General features: G+C 38.2%; 1 protein-coding gene across 6 annotated transcripts in view; it reads left to right on the top strand.

Moving 5' to 3' along the window:
* The window catches only part of ANKS1B (ankyrin repeat and sterile alpha motif domain containing 1B), a 1,254,535-nt gene that overhangs the window by 416,556 nt on the left and 817,696 nt on the right, over positions 1-20,283 (top strand). The gene's annotated exons all lie outside the window — the stretch shown is intronic.

Here is a 20,283-nt window from a genome sequence, read left to right as displayed (position 1 = left end):
TGCTTTGAAGCAACTCCTTAAGAACATGATGTTACTTAACAATTTCTATTAGCTAATCAAATTTGTTCAATCTAACACCTCTGTTGATTTTGTCAGAGAATATAAGAATTTATAGAAATATATTTCAGATAAACTTTATAAGCAAACTCATTAAAACATTACAGAGCATTTTTATCATCAGCCCAAATGAAATGATTGAGTTTGAATATTAGAAAGGTATTTGAAAGTTGTGATAACCAAAATGAGACCCCTGAAAGATGCCCACATCTTAATGCCTGAAACTTTGTAAAATGTTACCTTCTGTAAAAAAGAGATTTTGCAGGTGTGAGTAAGCTAAGGATTTTAAGATGGAAAGATTATCTTGGGTAATCAAGGTGGGCTGAGTATAATCACAAGTGTCCTAATAAGATGAAGGTGTAAATCTCAGAGTAGGAGAGAGATTTGAAAATGGTATGCTGCTGGCTTTTGGAGGTAGACGAAGAGGCCATGAGCCCAAGGAATACAAGTCTCCTCTAGAAGCTGGAAAAGGCAAGAAAACAGATTCTCCTAGAGCCCCTAGAAGGAATGCATCCCTGCTGACACTTTTAGTCCACCTTGATTTTCATAGTTCTGACTTAGAGAATAGTAAAATACTGTGAGTGTTTGAAGCCAATAAATTATGAAAATTTGTTACAGCAGCAATAAAAACTAATACAACAGGACTGTAATCTCATTTACCCACTGGATTTTAGTCAATGTGAAATAATAAATTGTCCTTGTTGTCAAGTCTGAAAACCTCACAGTGGAAGGTGGTGCTGGGGGCAGGGAAGCTGACTCATATGCCTGGCTGCCTCTGTCCCTCTCCATATAAATGTAGTCTCAATTGAGTTGATAAGCTCTTTCCTAGGAGATTTATCTGATTACCACTTCTTGGTTACGTAAAGTGTGGTAAGAGCAGTTATGGTCTTTTGAAATTTTTTTAGGAAAGCCTTCTAATTGAGATTTCTGTTCTGTGACAGGATGATTGTCTGCCCCCTTTAGCATATCTTGGTCCTGATACCTTTATCTACTCCAAGTGGCTGATGGAGATCTCTCTTCCTCTTCTGAATTTCTCCTGCTGCTTCATGTTGAGAACCTTTTAGGGACCTTTTCTTACCAACTTTTCTTGGATTAGTTCTAGTGTCAACATTCTTTACTTCTGAACCAAGGGTGTTCAGCACCACTGGAGAAAATCACTCAACCATATGGATGTATTTTAGAAAAAAATATTATCTATAATTAGGTATGTGTTTGTATGTGTGTGTGTCAGGGGGCTCTTGATGGGGGAGTGAGAACTCTGGTAGTTTTTTCCTGACTCAGAGGGATATAAGCATATAAAAGGCTTTTTGCATGTAACTAAGGCCCCCAGTCAGTTGGATTTAAGGTTATTGAGGGTCGATTTTACTGGATGGACTTGACCTAATTACGTAAGCCCTTTAAAGAGAGATGGTCTCCTGCTGGGCTAGAAGAAAGCAAAGAATCATTTTGTAAACTGCCTATGGAGAGAGGCAGCTTATATAAACTGAGGGCCTGAGTCCTACAGCTGCAAGGCACTGAATTCTTCCAATGACCTGAGTAAACCTGAGAGAGAACCCCAAGTTCTAGATCAGAATCATAGAACCATAGTCCAGCCAATACCTTCAGTGCAGCTTTGGAGGCTTTGAGCATAAGACTGAGCCAGGCCCAGACTCCTGACTGATGAAAAGCAGGAGAAACTGACTGAGTGTTGTTTTAAGCCACCAAGATGTTATGCATATTTTGGTACCAAGAGGCATACCTAAAATATGGGAGCAGCTTTGGGATTAGACAGTAGACAAAGGCTAGGAAATGTTTGCAGAACATGATAGAGGAAGCCTATGTCTTAGTCCATTTTCTGTTGCTGTAACAGAATGCCACAGACAGAGAAAATTATAAGCAATAGATGTTTATTTAGTTCATGGTTATGGAGGCTGGGAAGTGCAAGAGCATGGTGCCATCATCTAGTGAGGCTCATTCCATGATAGAAGGCATCACAAGGCAAGAGAGCAAGAGTGTGCATGTCAGCTCAGAGCTCTCTCTTTTCCTCTTCTTATAAAGCCGTTAGTTCCATCATGGGGACTGTACCCTGATGACATTATCTAACCCTAATTAGCCCCCAAGACCCCACCTCTAATCAACACATGAATTTAAGGATTAAGTTTCTAACACATGAAATTTAGGGGACACATTCAAACCATAGCAGCCTGAGTTGCCATGAAGAGACCCTTAGTAGAAATCTGAACTTTGAGAACACTGCTGTTAGGCTCAGAAGTGAGGAGCATGTTATTGGAAATTAGAAGGAGAGGGATCCTTTTTATATACTTGCAGAACTATTAGCAAAATTGTGCATTCTGCCATCTTATGGAAAGAAGAACTTGTGGGCAATGAACTTGCTTGTATGTAGTGCTAAGGAGATTTCAAGCAAAGTATTGAAGTTGCTACTGGTTTTCTCTTACTGCTTATAATAGAATGCAAAAGAGAGATAAGTTGAAGGAAGACATGTTAAAGAAAATGGATTAGGATTATGTGACTGAAAATTCGCAGCCTCTCCAGATGGCAAAAGATGCTAAAATTCAGAAATGGCTGCCAAAAGTATGGCATTGAGAAATAGCCAAACTCAAAAGTATGGCATTGAGAGTGTGTGACTTTTGCTAAAAATATCAGAAAGATCAAAATGTCAGCGTATTCAGTACAAAGGCTCTTTTCAAGAGATTAAGGGTGTGTCTCACTGATTTTTTCACACAAACCTGAGGGCCTCTAGGAGGCTGAAGGGCATTGTCCTCTAGCCCTCTCAGCAGGAAGCCAAGATATAGAAAAGGGACAATCTTAAAAACATCTGTGGATGTGGCTTTTCTTTTATGGTGTGAATCCCCATGAAATCTGTGGAAGACCCACAAAGTTCTTGAGAAATTTATTGAAGCAGAAACACTGCCAGCTTCATCTAAAAAGGTCAGAGACAATACTACAAAAGGAAAGGAGATGGTTAAGTCCCCAAAATTCTACCAGCAGGAAGCAGTCTGATAAAACCACTAAGCTACAAACATGTGTTACCTTTCATGAAAAAGGAAGGATGACTCAGAGAGCAGAACCAAGAAGGATGGAGCCTTCAGAGAATGGAGCTGAGAGCCAAGGAGGATTATTCTCTGCCCTTGAAACCTAATCAAGAAACTCCCATTTACTTCCTGGATTTCAGAACTCCTTTGAAACAGTGACCCCTGTGACTCCTTTTTACTTTTCATTTTACCCCATTAGAACTGCGATGTCTATAGCTGTTGTGCTGTGCCTATCCTACCATTCTAGGTTGGGAGGTTTGAAGAAAGATGGCTTGTCTCTTTCATTTCGTGGGTCCATATATGGAAGGATTTGTGCCCCAGGAGCTGCACTTAGTGGATTGCAATGAAGAGCCTCATCCCCACCTGATTTAGTTGATGCCATTTTAGACTTGGAGCTCATCTATATTATTTACCACTATGTCCTCTATTTCTTGCACATAGTGCCCAATGAATAACAGCTTACTAAATATTTATAATTATTTGTGACCTTTATTAGACTGAATTAGAACCCATAATTCTGATCAATTTAGAAATAATACAGGGATTAATTTTTGTAATTCTTTAAGAGTATCATTTCTGGATAATGGTTAATTTTTTCAAGTAAATGACATTCTAAGGAAACTTGATTGGGTATCCAAATATATTTTTCCAGGATGAACAACTCTTCCTTCTCACTGCACACCTTCTTTAAATTTTACAGTTATATATTTTTAACTTGATATCCCATAATTGACCTAGAAGGTTGTTATAATAATATGATATTTATTCAGGTCTGAGAGAGAATATTATAGAGTCAGAAGGGTTCCTGGTAAAAGCAGTAGTAATGAATGTAATTAATTTTAAGTTTGAAAAATTTCAAGATATAGCAACAAGGAGATTGCAGTAGTCTAAGTAAGTACAGACTATTATTGTTTGTGCTAAAAACAGAAATTGGTTAGGAATTAATGGAAAAAGTTAGTCTTGTAAGGGATGTTAGTGGTCAGAAAAGCAAAATGTGTCATTATTAGGATAAGAAGAAATTATGTATTCATTCAGGTTATAAGTGTAGATTGAAGTAATGTGTATCTGGTACTATTGAAATTTAAAATAGAGAAAATACAAGTTCATCTTATATATCATAGATAGTTATTAACATGAATTTCTTAAATTGGTCTCTTTTTTCTCTAAACATGCACATATATTATTAATTTTATCATTTATTTTTATAAAAAATGGGGTAATTTTATATAGAGTATTATAACTTAATTTTTTTTTCACTGAGCAATCAATTTTGGGCGTCTTTCTGTATCAGCACGTATGCGTCTATACAATTCTCTTTAATTGCATTGCATAAATATATTAAAAATTATATACCTGTTCTGCTATTAGTTGGTATAATTTCAGTGTATCCAGTTTTTAGCTTTGTAAACAATGCTGTAGTAAATATTTTTGTATGAACCTTTTGGCAAATTTCTGTGAGCTCAACAATTTCACATGTAGGTATGAACTCTAGAGAAATTTTCATTCAATGTACATAGAAGTTTTGATTGCAATCCTGTTTGTAATGGTGCAAAACCAAAACAAAACAAGTACAATCCAAATTTTCATCTCTAGAGAACCGAGTGAATAAATGATGAAATATCCATATCTAGAAAACTATAAACTGTAGAAAACATATCATTTACTATATCTAGAAATCTTGCAAACATGATCTTGACTGACAAAAGTGGCAGAGGGTAAGTACATTATTTGGCTATTAATGTAATTTTAAAGTGCACGCAATAGTACAATATACTGTCTATGAGAAAATGCACAGTAAAAATGTTTTAAAGTGGGTGGGAAAGATATCCAGGCATACCTCATTTTATTGCACTTTATTTACCTTATTGCACTTCACAGGTAATGACAGTCTTTTTACAAATTGAAGGTTTGTGGCAATGCTGCATTGATTAAATCTATTGGTGACATATTTCCAACAGCATTTGCTCTGTGTTCCATTTTGTTAATTTTCATCCTATTTCAAACTTTTTCATTTTATTATATCTGTTGTGGTTATCTGTGATCAATGAGCTTAGATACTACTATTGTAATTATTTTGGGGTGACACAACTGTGCCCATTATAGGATAGTTAACTTAGTAAGTGTTGTGTGTTTTCTGACTGCTCCACCGACTAGCTATTCCCCTATTTCTTTTCCTCTCCTCAGGCCTCCCTACTCCCTGAGACACAACAATATAGAAATTAAGCCAATTAATAGCCCTGCAATGGGCTCTTAAGTGTTCAAGTGAGAGGAAGAGTTCCGCATCTCCCACTTTAAAATCAAAGCTAGAAATAATTCAGCTTAGTGAGGAAGGCATATTGAAAGCCAGAATAGGCCAAAGCTAGGCATCTTATGCCAAACAGTTATCCAAATTGTAAATGCAAAGGAAAAGTTCTTGAAGGAAATTAAAAGTGCTATTACAGTGAACACACAAAAGATAAGCAAGGCAAACAACCTTACTGCTGATGTGAATAAAGTTTTGGTATCCTGGATAGAAGACCAAATCAGCCACAATATTCTCTTAAGCCAAAAGCTAATAAAGAACAAGGCTTAACTCTCTTCAATTTTATGAAGGCTGAGAAAGGTGAAGAAGCTTCAGAAGAAAAGTTTGAAACTAGCAGGTTGGTTCATGAGGTTAAAAGAAAAAAAACTGTCTCCATAATACAAAACTGTAAGGAGAAGCAGCAAGTATTGATGGAGAAGCTGCAGAAAGTTATTGAGAAGATCTAGCTAAGGTAATTGATAAAGGTGGCTGATATGGTCTGGCTCTGTGTCCCCACCCAAATCTCATCTTGAATTGTAATCCAAATTGTAATACCCACGTATTGAGGGAGGGACCTCATGGGAAGTAACTGAATCATGAGAGCAGTTACCTCCATGCTACTCTTCTCATGAAAGTGAGTGAGTTTTCACAAGATCTGATGGTTTTATAAGAGGCTTTTCCCACTTTGCTCAGCACTTCACTCTTCTGCCACCATGTGAAGAAGGACATATTTGCTTCCCCTTCCACCATGATTGTAAGTTTCCTGAGGTCTCTCCAGCCATGTCGAACTGTAAGTCAATTAAACCTCTTTCCTTTATAAATTACTCAGCCTCAGGCAGTTCTTTGTAGCAGCATGAGAGCAGATTAATAACGTGGCCACATTAACGACAGATTTTCAATGTAGATTAAACAGTCTTGTATTGGAAAAAGATGCCATGTAGGACTTTCATAGCTAGAGAGGTGTGAAGTTAATGCCTGGCTTCAAATCTACAAAGGACAGGCTGACTCTTGTCAGGGGTGAATGCAGCTGGTGATTCTAAGTTGAAGCCAATGCTCATAGACCATTCTGAAAATCATAGGGCCCTTAAGAACTATGCAAAATTGATTTTGCCTGTGCTCTAAAAATGGAACAACCAAGCCTGGGTGGATGAAAGCACATCAGTTTGCGGCATAGTTTACTGAGTATTTTAAGCTCACTGTTAAGAACTACTGCTCAAAAGATTTATTTCAAGGTATTACTACTCATTGACAATGCACTTAGTCACCCAAGATTGCTGATGGAAATGTACAAGGATATTAGTGTTGTTTTTATGTGTGCGAACACAGCATCTATTCTGCAAGCCCGTGGATCAAGGATTAACCTATACTGTTAAGTCTTTTTTATGAAATATATAATGTAAGGCCATAGCTGCCATAGATAATGATTCCTTTGATGGATCTGGGAAAGGTAAATTGAAAACCTTCTAGAAAGGATTTACCATTCTACTTGCTATTATGAACATTTGTGATTCATGGGAGGAGGTCAACATATCAACATTAACATTAACAGGAGTTTAGACCAAGTTAATTCCAACCCTCATGGATGACATTGAGAGGTTCAAGACTTCAGTGGAAGAAGGAACTGAAGATGTGGTAGAAATAGTGAGTGAATTAGAAATGGAGCCTGTAGATGGGACTGATTGGCTGCAATATCATGATAAAACTTGAACAGATGAGGAATTGTTTCTCGTGGATGAGCAAAAAAAGAAGTGATTTCTTGAGACAAAATCAACTCCTGAGGAACGTTGCTGCTTAAGTTTTGATATAAAAATCATATAGAGGATGCTTACATGCAACAGATAATATCCAAAAAATGCATAAGAAAAAAATTTCCTCCTGAGAGGATTTAAATCTAATCTTTGAATTAAAAGTAAGAAGTAAAATAATTGTAGAAGAAAAGACAACATACAATGAGGCCTCATCAATCCTGTGAACAATCCCTCAGCAATCCTGTGAATGTTGTTGAAATAACAACAAAGGATTTAAAATATTACAGAAACTTAGTTGATAAAGCAGTGGCAGGGTTTGAGAGGACTGACTCCGATTTTGAAAGAAGTTCTGCTCTGGGTAAAATGCTATCAAACAGCATCACATGCTATAGAAGAATTGTTCATGAAAGAAAGATTCAATTAATATGGCAAAGTTCATTGTTGTCTTATTTTAAGAAATTGCCGGCCGGGTGCGCTGGCTTACACCTGTAATCCTAGCACTTTGGGAGGCCGAGGCGGGTGGATCACAAGGTCAGGAGATTGAGACCATCCTGGCTAACACGGTGAAAACCCGTCTCTACTAAAAATACAAAAAATTAGCTGGGCGTGGTGGCAGGCGCCTGTAGTCCCAGCTACTCAGGAGGCTGAGGCAGGAGAATGGCGTGAACCCGGGAGGCGGAGCTTGCAGTGAGTTGAGATGGCACCACTGTACTACAGCCTGAAGGAGAGTGTGAGACTCCGTCTCAAAAAAAAAGAAAAAAAAAAAAGAAAAAAGAAATTGCCATTGCAACCCCAATCTTCAGCAACCACCACCCAGAATAGTCAGCAGCCATCAATACTGAGGCAAGACCCTCCACCAGCAAAAAGATGATAACTAATTGAAGGCTCAGATGATTGTTAGCATGTTAGCAATAGAATGTTTTTAAATTAAGGTATGTACATTGCTTTTATAGATATAATGCTATTGCACACTAAGTAGAATATAGTATAGTGTAAGTATAATGTTTATATGCCCGGGTGAAATGAAAAAAGTTGTGTGACTTATTTTATTGTGATATTAGCTTCATTGATATGGATCAAAATCACAATCTCCAAGGTATGCCTGCATATCAACTTTATTTTAAAGATCACAGCTAGGGAACAAGAGAAAGAAATGGATACAGATAAGGTTTTAGAGGATCTGCAACTGAATTTGGATTTTTTTTTCTTAAAAAAAATCATAGAAAACTGTATTGTACTTTGAAGAAAAATGTGTTGGGCTATGTGAAAAAAACAACATATCTATTGAGGTAACGTGTGGTATTCAGACACTCAAGTGAACATTAGATAATGATATATTTTGCTTGGAGATTATAAGAAATTAATATTACAGGAACAAAGAAAATAAGCAACTAGAACTCACCATAACTTTACAGTCAATTAGAGATCAATTCCTCTTCAGAAAGCAGTGAATTAAACATGAAACCACTTTCTAGCCTAGAAATAACCAAATTAGTACCCCAGGTGTACCTCAGCTGTATTATTGAATGCTTCATACTGTTTTATAAAATGTTTGCTTTAAGTAAATATTTCTGTATCACATAAAATTCTTCATTTTCTGAAGTACTGAAACACTTGACTGAGGCCTCATTGTATGTTGTCTTCTACAATTATTTTAGGTCTTACTTTTAATTCAAAGATTAGATTTAAATCCTCTCAGGAGGAAATTTTTTTCTTATGCACTTTTTGGATATTATCTGTTGCATGTAAGCATCCTCTATATGATTTTTATATCAAAACTTAAGAAGCAATACTTATCTTCATCATCCACAGAGATTTTTCTCTTTGTTTCCAGGGATGTTAGGCACTAGAGTATTGCAGAAATATCTGACTTTTGTTATTAACTATGTTATTTGTACAGGTTACCTAATTTTGCTGAACCTGTGTCTTTTTCTGAGAACAGGGAAAATAAAACCTACCTCATTGAATTATGTGAGGGTTATACAAGGATATAGCTATAAATCATCAAGTTAATATAATGCCTGCAACAAAATAGGTTTTCAGAAAATATTGATTCTGCTTTCTTTTCCCCGCCATGCAACTGGAACGAGTAATATTAATTCTATGTGATCATCTTAACAAATTATTTGTTAATTTGTCAAGTACATAAATACTTGAATTTATGTGAAAACTAATGGTCATCACTGATTGAGAGATGTGGGGAGGTCTAGAACAAGTATTTGACATAAACATTGATTTAATGTGCAGAAAGAAACTTCTAAAATATTGTGCAAAATCAGCACTGATTTAAAAATCTAAGCCTTTGAGCCTGACTTGATAGAAGTCTCAATGAAGATCTGATTTTTAAAATGGCAATTTCTGATCTGAGCCAAAATGGCCAACTATATGCAACTAGGAGGAACATCTTTCACTGAGAAACAAGAACACTGGGAAGACTGGTACACTCTAAGCAGATCTTCAGAGAGAAGGCATTGAGAGTGGATGGAGAGAGGATGCAGTTGCTGGGCTGAAGGGGAGGAAGCTGGGAACGGTGCACAGGGTTTCGGAGCACCAAGATTCATTACTGGTCCCCAGCAACTCCTGAGGAAGGGGTGAGTTGAACAGGGAAGGAGTGACCTGCTTTTGCCATGGACTTCGAGAATCCTAGCAGCAGGACACCCCACAATCCCCACAGACACTTGAGCTGGCAGGGAGAGCTGCCTAGATAGGTTGTAGGAGCAGAAGGTTTGGCATGGGAATGGCTGAAGTGGAGCATGGCCAGGGATACCCATACACCAAGGCTTGCCATGCTCCTCCAGGAGGCTTTAGCTTTTGGGCAACTGTTAGACCTGGATAGAGCAGGGTGGTCTTTCCCATGTGATGGGTCCAGTCCAATCTGAGTGCCCCTCTGTCTGGTGGCCTCTCCTGGGGCTCCAGCCTGGCCACACACTTGCAGTGCAGCCTGGCAAGCCCAACCAAGGTGCTTCCTCAGGGATCTCATCATAGCTCCTTCACTGGCAGTCTGTGCATGACTACTGGAGAGCTCCAGCAGACCAGCTCTTGTTGACACACACCAACCCACCTACAACCTCACCCACTACAACCTCCCCACTGCTGCTTTGCTGGCACTTACTCAGGCATGGAGCACTACCTCCCCTCCCCCCTCGACACACACACATTGCTTTACTGGTGCATGTGTGAGTAGACCTTGCCTCCCATCCCATGCTGGCATGCGTGTGTGTACCCCGCCGCCCCACTGCTGCCAGTGTGAGCACACTGTGCTATCCTGCTCCTCCTGATGCATGGGCATCCTGCTGCACTGCTGCTGGCGTGGATGTGCACATGGACTCTGACAACCCCATCTCTGCCAATGCCTTGCCCCTGCCCCACCGCTATGGTCACCAATGTGAGCATTCATAGGAATACCGCCACTCCACTCCCACTGACCCCATCATGTGGGTGCTTCCCCAAGCCAATGTGTGTGCATCCCCACTGCACTGCTGGCATGAATGAGTGAGCACAGATCTCTGCCATTGCTCTGATGAAGCACTTGGGCTTACACTCTCCATTGTAGCGTTGTGGCTAGCAGTCTAAGAATACCTCGGCCCCTCTACCACAGCAGGTTCTTAACTGCAAGGGGTCAGAGAACAAAGTTGGGGGCATGGTAAAAGCCCATAAGAGTTAGAGCACACAGCCCAGCAGTGCTGAGCTGAGCCTTGGCCCCCTAAAGTCTTCCAGAAACAAAGCCGGTTGACTGAACCCACCTTATACTACAAACCTTCAAGGGCATCAGAGAGATAAAAGCAAAAAACCTCATCTAAAAGACAGCTTCTTCAAAGATTAAAGGAACATCAGCCTGCCTAGATAAGAAAATCAGTGTAAGAACTCTGGCAACTTGAAAAGCCAGATTGTCTTTGTATTCAGAATGACCACACTAGTTCTCTAGCAATGGTTGTTAACCAGGCTGAAATGGCTGAAATGACAGACATAGAATTCAGAATATGAATAGGAGCAAAAATCATCAAGATTCAGGAGAAAGTCAAAACCTAGTCCAAGGAATCTAAGAAATACAATAAAATAATACAGGAGCTGAAAGAGAGGAAATGGCCATTTTAAGAAGGAGTCACAATCATCTGATAGAGGTGAAAAACTCACTACAGGAGTTTTATGATACAATTTCAAGTATTAATAGCACAAATAGATCACACTGAGGAAAGACTCTCAGAGCTCAAATACTGGTACTCTGAATTAACTAATTCAAACAAAAATAAAGAAAAAAGAATTTTAAAAATGAACAAAGCCTTCAAGAAATATGGGAGACCAAATCTATGACCCATTGGCATCTCTGAAAGAGAGGGAGAGAAAGCAAGAAGCCTGGAAAATATATTTGAGAATATCATTCATGAAAATTTTTCCAACATCACTAGAGAGGTCGACATTCAAATTCAGGAAATGCAGAGAAACCCTGTGAGATACTATGTAAGACAACCATCCCCAAGACACACATTGATCAGATTCTTCAAGGTTGAATAAAAGAAAAAATGTTAAAGGCAGCTAGAGAAAAGGGACAGGTCACCTACAAAAGTGAGGTGAGAGAGTTCAACATCTCACTTACAGTGTTATATCATTGAGACAGAAAACTAACAAAGATATTTGGGACCTAAACTTGACACTTGACTAAATGGACTTAATAGACATCTACAGAACTCTCCACTCCAAAACAATGTAATATACATTCTTCTGATCTGCACAAGGCACGTATTCTAAAAGCAACCACACAATCGGCCAGAAAACAATTCTCAACAAATTCAAGAAAACAGAAATCTTACCAACCATACTCTCTGATCACAGCACAATAAAAATAGAAACCAATACTAAGAATATCACTCAAAACTGTACAATTACATGGAAATTAAACAACCTGCTCCTCAATGACATTTGGGTAAACAGTGAAATTAAATCATAAATCAGGAAATTATTTGATACTAAGGAGAACAAAAATAAAACATATCAGAATCTCTGGGACATAGCTAAAGCAGTGTTAAGAGGAAAGATTATAGCACTAAATGCCCACATCAAAACGTTAGAAAGATTTCAAATTAACAACCTAACATCACACCTAGAGGAACTAGAAAAACAAAAGCAAACTAATTCCAATGTTAGCAGAAGACAAGAAATAACCAAAATCAAAGCTGAACTGAATGAAATTGAGACATGAAAAGCCATGCCACCCCCCCAAAAAAATCACTGAATCCAGGAGTTTCTTATTTGAAAGAATAAATAAGTTTGATAGACCCACTAGCCGGAATACTAAAGAAAAAAAGAGAGAAGATCCAAATAAACACAATCAGAAAAGATAAAGGGAACATTACTACTGACCCCCACAGAAATACACAAAACCCTCAGGAACTATTATCAACACCTCTGCATACACGATCGAGAACACCTGGAAGAAATGGATAAATTCCTGGAAACATGCAACTTCCCAAGATTGAACCAGGAAGAAACTGAAATCCTGAACAATTCTATGAGTTCTGAAATTGAATCAGTAACCAAAAGCCTACCAACCAGGAAAAGCCCTGGATCAGACAGATTCACTGTCAAATTCTATCAGATGTATAAGGAAGAGCTGCTACCATTCCTACAGAAAATATTCAAAAAAATTCAAGAGGAGAGACTTCTCTCCAGTTCATTCTGTGAGTCCAGCATCATCCTGATACCAAAACCTGGCAGAGATACAACAAAAAACAAATCTTCAGGCCAATATCCTTGATGAACATAGATGCAAAAATCCTTAACAAAATACTAGAAAACCAAATTCAGCAGCACATCAAAAAGCTAATCTACCATGATCAAGTAGGTGTTACCCCTGGAATACAAGGTTGGCTCAACATATGCAACATACGCAAATAAATATGATTTGCTATATAAACAGAACTAAAAACAAAAACCACATGATCATCTCAATAGATGTAGAAAAGGCTTTTGATAAAATTCAACCTGCTTTCATGTTAAAAACCCTCAACAAAGTAGGATTGAAGGAATATACCTCAAAATAATAACAGACATCTATGACAAACCCACAACCAACATCATACTGAATGCACAAAAGCTAGAAGCATAACCCTTGAGAACTGAAACAAGACAAGGATGCCCAGTCTCACCACTTGTATTCAATATCGTACTGGAAGTCCTAGCCAAGGAATCAGGCAAGAGAAATAAATAAAAGGCATCCAAATAAAAAGACAAAAAGTAAAACTATCTCTGTTTGAAGGTGTGTGATTCCATATCTAGAAAACCATATAGTCTCTGCCCAAAAGCTCCTAGAACTGATAAACAACTTCAGCAAAGTTTCAGGATACAAAATTAATGCATAAAAATCAATAGCATTTCTATACACTAATAATATCCAAGCTGACAGTCAAATAAGAATACAATCTTAATCATAATAGTTATAAAAAGAATAAAATACCTAGGAATACAGCTAACCAGGGAGGTGAAAGATGTCTACAACTAGAATTACAAACACTGCTGAAAATAATCAGAGACAACATAAACAAATGTATAAACATTCTATGCCTCATGGATATGCAGAATCAATATTGTTAAAATGGCCATACTGCCCAAAGCAATTTACAAATTCAGTACTATTCCTATCAAACTACCAATGACATCCTTCACAGAATTAGAAAAATTGTTTCAAAAATTCATATGGAACAACAACAACAAAAAGCCTGAATAGTCAAAGCAATTCTAAGCAGAAAGAACAAAGCTGGAGACATAATACCTGACTTGAAACTATGTTACAAGGCTACAGTAACCAAAACAGCATGGTACTGGTATCAAAACAGACATATAGACCAATGAAACAAAATAGAGAACCCACAAATAATGCCACACAGCTACAACCACCTAATCTTTGACAAAGTTGACAATAACAAGCAGTGGGGTAAGGATTCTCTATTCAATAAATGAAGCTGGGATAACTGGCTATCCATAAGTGGAAAATTGAAACCAGACTCCTTCCTTACACCGTATACAAAAGTCAATTCAAGATGGATTAAAGACATAAATGTAAAACCTCAAACTATAAAACCCTAAAAGTTAACCTAGGAAATACCATTCTGGACGTAGGCCCTGGCAAAGATTTCATGATGAAGATGCCAAAAGCAATTGCAACAAAAACAAAAATTGACAAATGGGACCTAATTAAATGAAAAAGCTTCTGTACAGCAAAATAAACTATCAACAGAGTAAATAGACTGCCTACAAAATGGGAGAAAATATTTGTAAAGTATGCATCTGACAAAGGTCTAATATCCAGAATCTACAAGGAACTTGAAAACATTAACAAGCAAAAACCAAACAACTACATTTAAAAATGGGCAAAGGACATGGACAGATACTTTTCAAAAGAAGACATACACACAACTAACAAGCATGTGAAAGAATGCTCAGCATACTAATCATAAGAGAAAACGCAAATCAAAACCGCAGTGAGACACCACAATGATCTCACACTGTCCAAATGACTATTATTAAGAAGTCAAAAATAAAAGATGCTGGCAAGGTTCCAGAGAACAGAGAATACTTGTACACTGCTTGTGGGAATGTAAATTAGTTCAACCATTGTGGACGGTAGTTGGGCAATTTCTCCAAGAACTTAAAATGGAGCTACCATTTCACCCAGTAATTCCATTATTGGGTATATATCCAAAGGAATATAAATTGTTCTACCATAAAGATCTATGCGTGTGTATGTTCACTGCAGCACTAGTCACAATAGCAAAGACATGGAACCAATGTAAATGCCTATCAATGGTAGACTGGATAAAGAAAATGTGGTGAGATCATGTCTTTTGCAGCAACATAGATGGAGCTGGAGGCCATTCTCCTAAGCAAACTAACACAGGAACAGAAAACCAATTACCACATATTCTTACTTATATGTGGATGCTAAACGTTGAGGACACGTGGACACAAAGAAGGGAACAACAGATACTGGGTCATACTTGAGGATGGAGTGTAGGAGGAGGATGAGAACTGAAAAACTACCAATTGGATATTAAGTTCACTACCTGGGTGACGAAATAATTTGTACTCCAAACCCCTGTGACACACAAATTATCTATATAACAAAACTGCACATGTAACCTTGAACCTAAAATAAAAGTTAACAAAAACAAATAATTCCAATATTGGACCAAAGTGACCTGAAATGCTTCCCTTTTTAAAGTTCTGAGCTTCTTTTCTTCATGGATTATGGTTAGTGCAGTAGAAAACATCAAGCTCTGTTTGAATGGGGACCCTATCCCTTACTTTTAAGCCTTTAGTAGATTACAGGGAAATACTGCTTTGGGAGATTTTGTATATTATCTTCTTATTCAGGATGATTTAGCTAATGACTCTCCTTTCCATCTTCCACCTTTACCCCCAAGTTTGTGGAGCAATTTGTAGGTTCTGTAATTACAGACTCTTTAGATACTAATGTGGGAGGGAAAGACTGTTTCAGCATTTCATGGTTTAAAAAATCCCTGACTCATATCCATTCCATGGCTATCTATCCTTCCTTATTCCTCTCACTCTTCTGCACTGGCTCAGAGATATATAATTGTACCTTCCACAGTATCTCATAGACTTCTCAATTGGGTTACTTTTCTCCTTTAAGAGTTTTCTTGATGTTATCTATGCAGTTGAATTTGGATCTCTTTTGGTTGTAGGCTGAGATGTGTCTTTAGGCACAGCTAGGTTGTATTGCTCAGATGAGCCCTTCTGGATTTGGTCTCTCTCTTTCTCTTCATATCTGGGCTTTGCTTTCTTCTGTGTTGGCATCACCCACAGGCACTTTTTCTCTACATGGTTTCTACTAGCATCTGAAGGCTTACATTGTAACCCCACCATAAAAAATGTTTCTCAATTGTCCAAAAAGTCCCAGGATTGAGACACAGTAGACCATCGTGGTTCATTTGTTCAACCTTGAACCAGTCACTGAAGCTAACGTTAAGACATTCTAATTGGACAGTCTTCGGCCACCTGACTAATTCTGGCCCTAAAGGCCTGGGGTCAATTCCACTGCAACTACAAGGGTTTGGAGTGGAGGAGAGATGATCCCACAAATAAAACTCAAGGTGCCTTTAGCAAATGAATTGTCAATGAATGCTAGGCAGTTAAAACAGCAATTGTTTACTTAAGAGTAATCTGCAAACTGGCCTGCAGAACAAACTGCTGCTGCTTGTTTGTGTAAGTAAAGTTTTATTGGAATACAGCCACATTAATTCTGTTATATATTGTCTATGACTGCTTTCATGCTGAATCAGTAGAGTTGAGTAGTGGAAACAGACAGCATATGGCCAGCAAAGCCTAAGATATTTACCATCTGGCCCCTTGATCTAATATTCTTGGTCTACTTCAAATAAAGTCAAACAGCTTAGGAAAAAAGCATCCATAGCAACTGTATTAAATAATGATGATTCCAGTCTTCCAAATCCTCTCATCTAAGGACCTTAAATGAGATCTTCAGATATTTGGTTACTGCATTGAATAATATCAACTTTCATTTAAGGAAAATATTAACAAACCCCAACCTGGTTTAATGATGAGGGCTATCCTAATTTTCCTTAAAAGAACTAAATTCCAGAAAGGCTTGCTAAATTTTTGTTGAATATTTTTATACCTAGTATACTTCATCTAGCTAGTAAAAATTTATGTGGCCTACAGAGGCTTTATTTTACTTTGAAGCTCCAACTATTGTGAAAAATATATGCATGAATGTTTTATTGGATATAGAGCCTAATTTTTATAACTTTAAATGATGACAAATGTTTACAGCTGTTGAAGCTTTTTTGTGATATAAAGTCAGCTCTCTGTGTCCTTGGGTTCTGCATTCATGGATTCATCAACCATGGGTGGAAAACATTTGGAAAAAAATAGATGGTTGTGTCTGTCCTGAACATGTACAGACTTTTTTCTCATAATTATTCCCTAAACAATATAGTATAACAACTAGTTACATGGCATTTACATTGTATTAGTTATTATAGATAATCTAGAGATGATTTAAAGTATACATGAGCATGTTCATAGGTTATATGTAAATACAACACCATTTTCTATAGGGACTTGCACATTTGTGAATTTTGGTATTGGTGGGACTGGGGCAGTGGTGTCTTGGAATCAATCCCCTGTGGATACTGAGGGACAGCCATGTTATTGTTTATATCTATGATTTTTGATAATCATTGTTTTATAATTTAATTCCCAGCCATAATATAACTTTAGAAAGATAAAATGTGTTTATCATAGAGCATTTAGTAATGCAATGTGGCAGGACGCCATGTTCATTTGATCTGTCATTTATTCATTATTTTACAACTATTTAGTGAGAGTTTTATGTGTCAGACACTGTGCTAGACAGTGGGAATACAACAATGAATAAGACAGACATGAAACTTGCCCTCATTTTGCTTAAAATCTAATTGGAAATAAAAACATTTGTCTATTCATTTACTTCAGTTTGGTCATTAAGCCAACAAATATTTACTGAACATTTTCTTTGTGCCAGACACCATGATAGACATTGAGGAGACAATGAGAAAAAGACCAACTGCCTGTTTTCTTCGAACTCGTAATCTTTTTTGGAAGACGAGTATTTCACAATCATTTCATTATAATTGTGATCAGTGTAGGATTCTGCAAGAATGTGTGATAGGTGATTTGACCTAGTCACTCACAAGGAAAGATAAAAAAAACTGAGTCCTACAGGAACTGATGTAGAAACTGAGTCCTAAAGGAGCACTAGGGATCATCCAGGCAGAAATAAAAGGAACAGTGTTCTTGGTGCATAGGCCCAGAGGTAAAAGGACAAGCTTGGCACATGCTAGGAACTGTACATATATGATTGGAACAGTGTTTCAAATGTGTGTGTGTGGTGGGGGGAGGTGGCCCTTAAATCTGGAGAGGCAAGCAGGAGTCAGATTATAAACAATCTTGCAACCTACATTAAGAGTCAGGACATACTCGGATTTTCATTTTAGTGAGACCACTAGGCTGAACTGTGGAAAATGGCTAGGAGACAGTAAATATTGGATGTAGTGACACCTAGTAGGGAACCGTTACACTAATTCATGCCAGAGATTTTTGTGTCTCAAAAAAGATTATTGGCCATTGTGATGAAGAGAAATGTCTGCCTTCTCACTTTAGTTTCTCTGCCACTCTAAGACATAGCTCAAATGTCATCTCTTTTCTGAAGTCTTTTCTGCTCCTCCCAGATATTCCCACCTGTGTGCTCTAGAGTAGTCTTCCTTTCCTCTCCCCTCCCCTCCCCTCCCCTCCCCTCCCCCCTCCCCTCCCCTCCCCTCCCCCCTCCCCTCCCCTCCCCTCCCCCCTCCTTTCCTTCCAACTCATAGTAAACATATCCTAAGAATCTGACACTGTTAGGTTATGGTTCCTGCCATAAAGCGGCTTACCTTTTAGTGGAGATCATAGTTCCATAGTTCAATGTGAAAAGTGCTTTGATGGAGACAGTTAGAAAGCCCTAAAGAGACACAGCTAGAAATTAGATGGAGGTGTGGGGAAGGGACTTGCAGTTTTCAGAAAAGATTTATTGTATGATATGATATTGCTGAGTATGATGATGTATTTGAGGAACTAAAAATTATTTTATGTGGCTGGAATTGATGATAGAGGTGGGAGTAGAAACGGTGAGAAATAAAATTAGATAATTCATCAGAGACTCTGTGTTTTAGATGTTTTTTTACACTACTGAAAGTGCTATCACAATTTCTTGATTCCATATTTGTTGTCAGGTGCTCCCAGGAGGCTGGGACATAGAGGTCACGGATTGTGTAGGGTTAATTATGGAGTCTAAGTAGAGCTGGTAGTAGGATGCCAGGGTTTTACCAAAACACATCCTTAGGACAGAGGGGTCATCCAAATTAAAAACAAATTAGAGCATAACACTTAAATTAATGATCAAAGAAAAGAATGCAGCAGAGGAAGATAATCGAGGATAAGCAGCAAGACCAAAAGGGATTGCAGGATAAGGAAGATCCCTCAAATCTTTGAGATCTTTTAGCATTTATCTACAGAAGCTTTATAGTTGTTGTTGTATTTTAATTAGGCCCCCTATACACATGGGGTTAGTGATTGTGGGTAGATAATGTGTCTTAAACATTTCAGTGAGGGTTCTTAGACCTAAGCGTGCAAAATAAATAACTGTGGTGATTGTTAAAAATAAAAATTTCTACATAACTTCAAACTTCAATTTTTTTTTTTTTTTTTTTTTGAGACAGAGTTTCACTCTGTCACCCAGGCTGGAGTGCAGTGGCCCAAACACAGCTAACTGCAACCTCCACCTCCCGGGTTCAAGCGATTCTCCTGCCTCAGTCTCCCAAGTACCTGGGATTACAGGTGCCAGCCACCATGCCCGGCTAATTTGTATATTTTTAGTAGAGACAGGGTTTCACCATGTTGGCCAAGCTGGTCTTGAACTCCTGACCTCAATTGATCTGCCCGCCTCAGCCTCCCAGAGTGTTGGGATTACAGGCCTAAGCCACCATGCTTGGTTGGAAATTTTGACTAAATATATCTGTGGGATAGGTAGGAATTTGAATTTTGAGCAAGCAGCCCTTATGATTTTGACACAAGTGCTAGTTATGTTTCTATGCTTTATGTAAACAACATGTCTGTGATTCTTAGGACTTTATCAAGACACTGAGAGAAATGTTACACAGGAAACTCAATAGATAGAGAGCACCATGAAACCACTAGGGATCTGTTAGGCTTTGAAGGGAAGGTGAGGGTAAAAGAGAGAGAGAGTTGCTGGCTCAACAACAACACAGGTTTATTGGACAAAAGACCTGCAGAAGGGGATACCAGCTAGCGCTGGAGCCCGCTGCCACTTGCATGCTGGAGTAATTATAGGTCCGAGCGGGAGGGGTCTGGGCTTGTTGTGAAATGGGGTGGACAGTGAGGTTAGCTGCTGAAAAGGGAGGAATTTTCTGCAGTTAGGCAGTTAGGCCTGGGACTTATCCAGCAGGATGTTTTTCACGGCCCAAGCCTTAGTGGAATTTTCCACTGTGACCAGGGTCTGTGGAATGGCGGGAGTTTACAAAATGTTGGGCTAACAGGATCTTCTTTATCTTACATTCACTGAACTAGGTTAGTTCATGCATTGACTATAGAATGC

The sequence above is a fragment of the Gorilla gorilla genome, chromosome 10 (genome assembly GCF_029281585.2).
Source record: "Gorilla gorilla gorilla isolate KB3781 chromosome 10, NHGRI_mGorGor1-v2.1_pri, whole genome shotgun sequence".
NCBI classification, from domain to species: Eukaryota; Metazoa; Chordata; class Mammalia; order Primates; family Hominidae; genus Gorilla; species Gorilla gorilla.
Note: the sequence above shows the minus strand (reverse complement) of the source record. Positions and strands in the feature narration are given on the sequence as shown.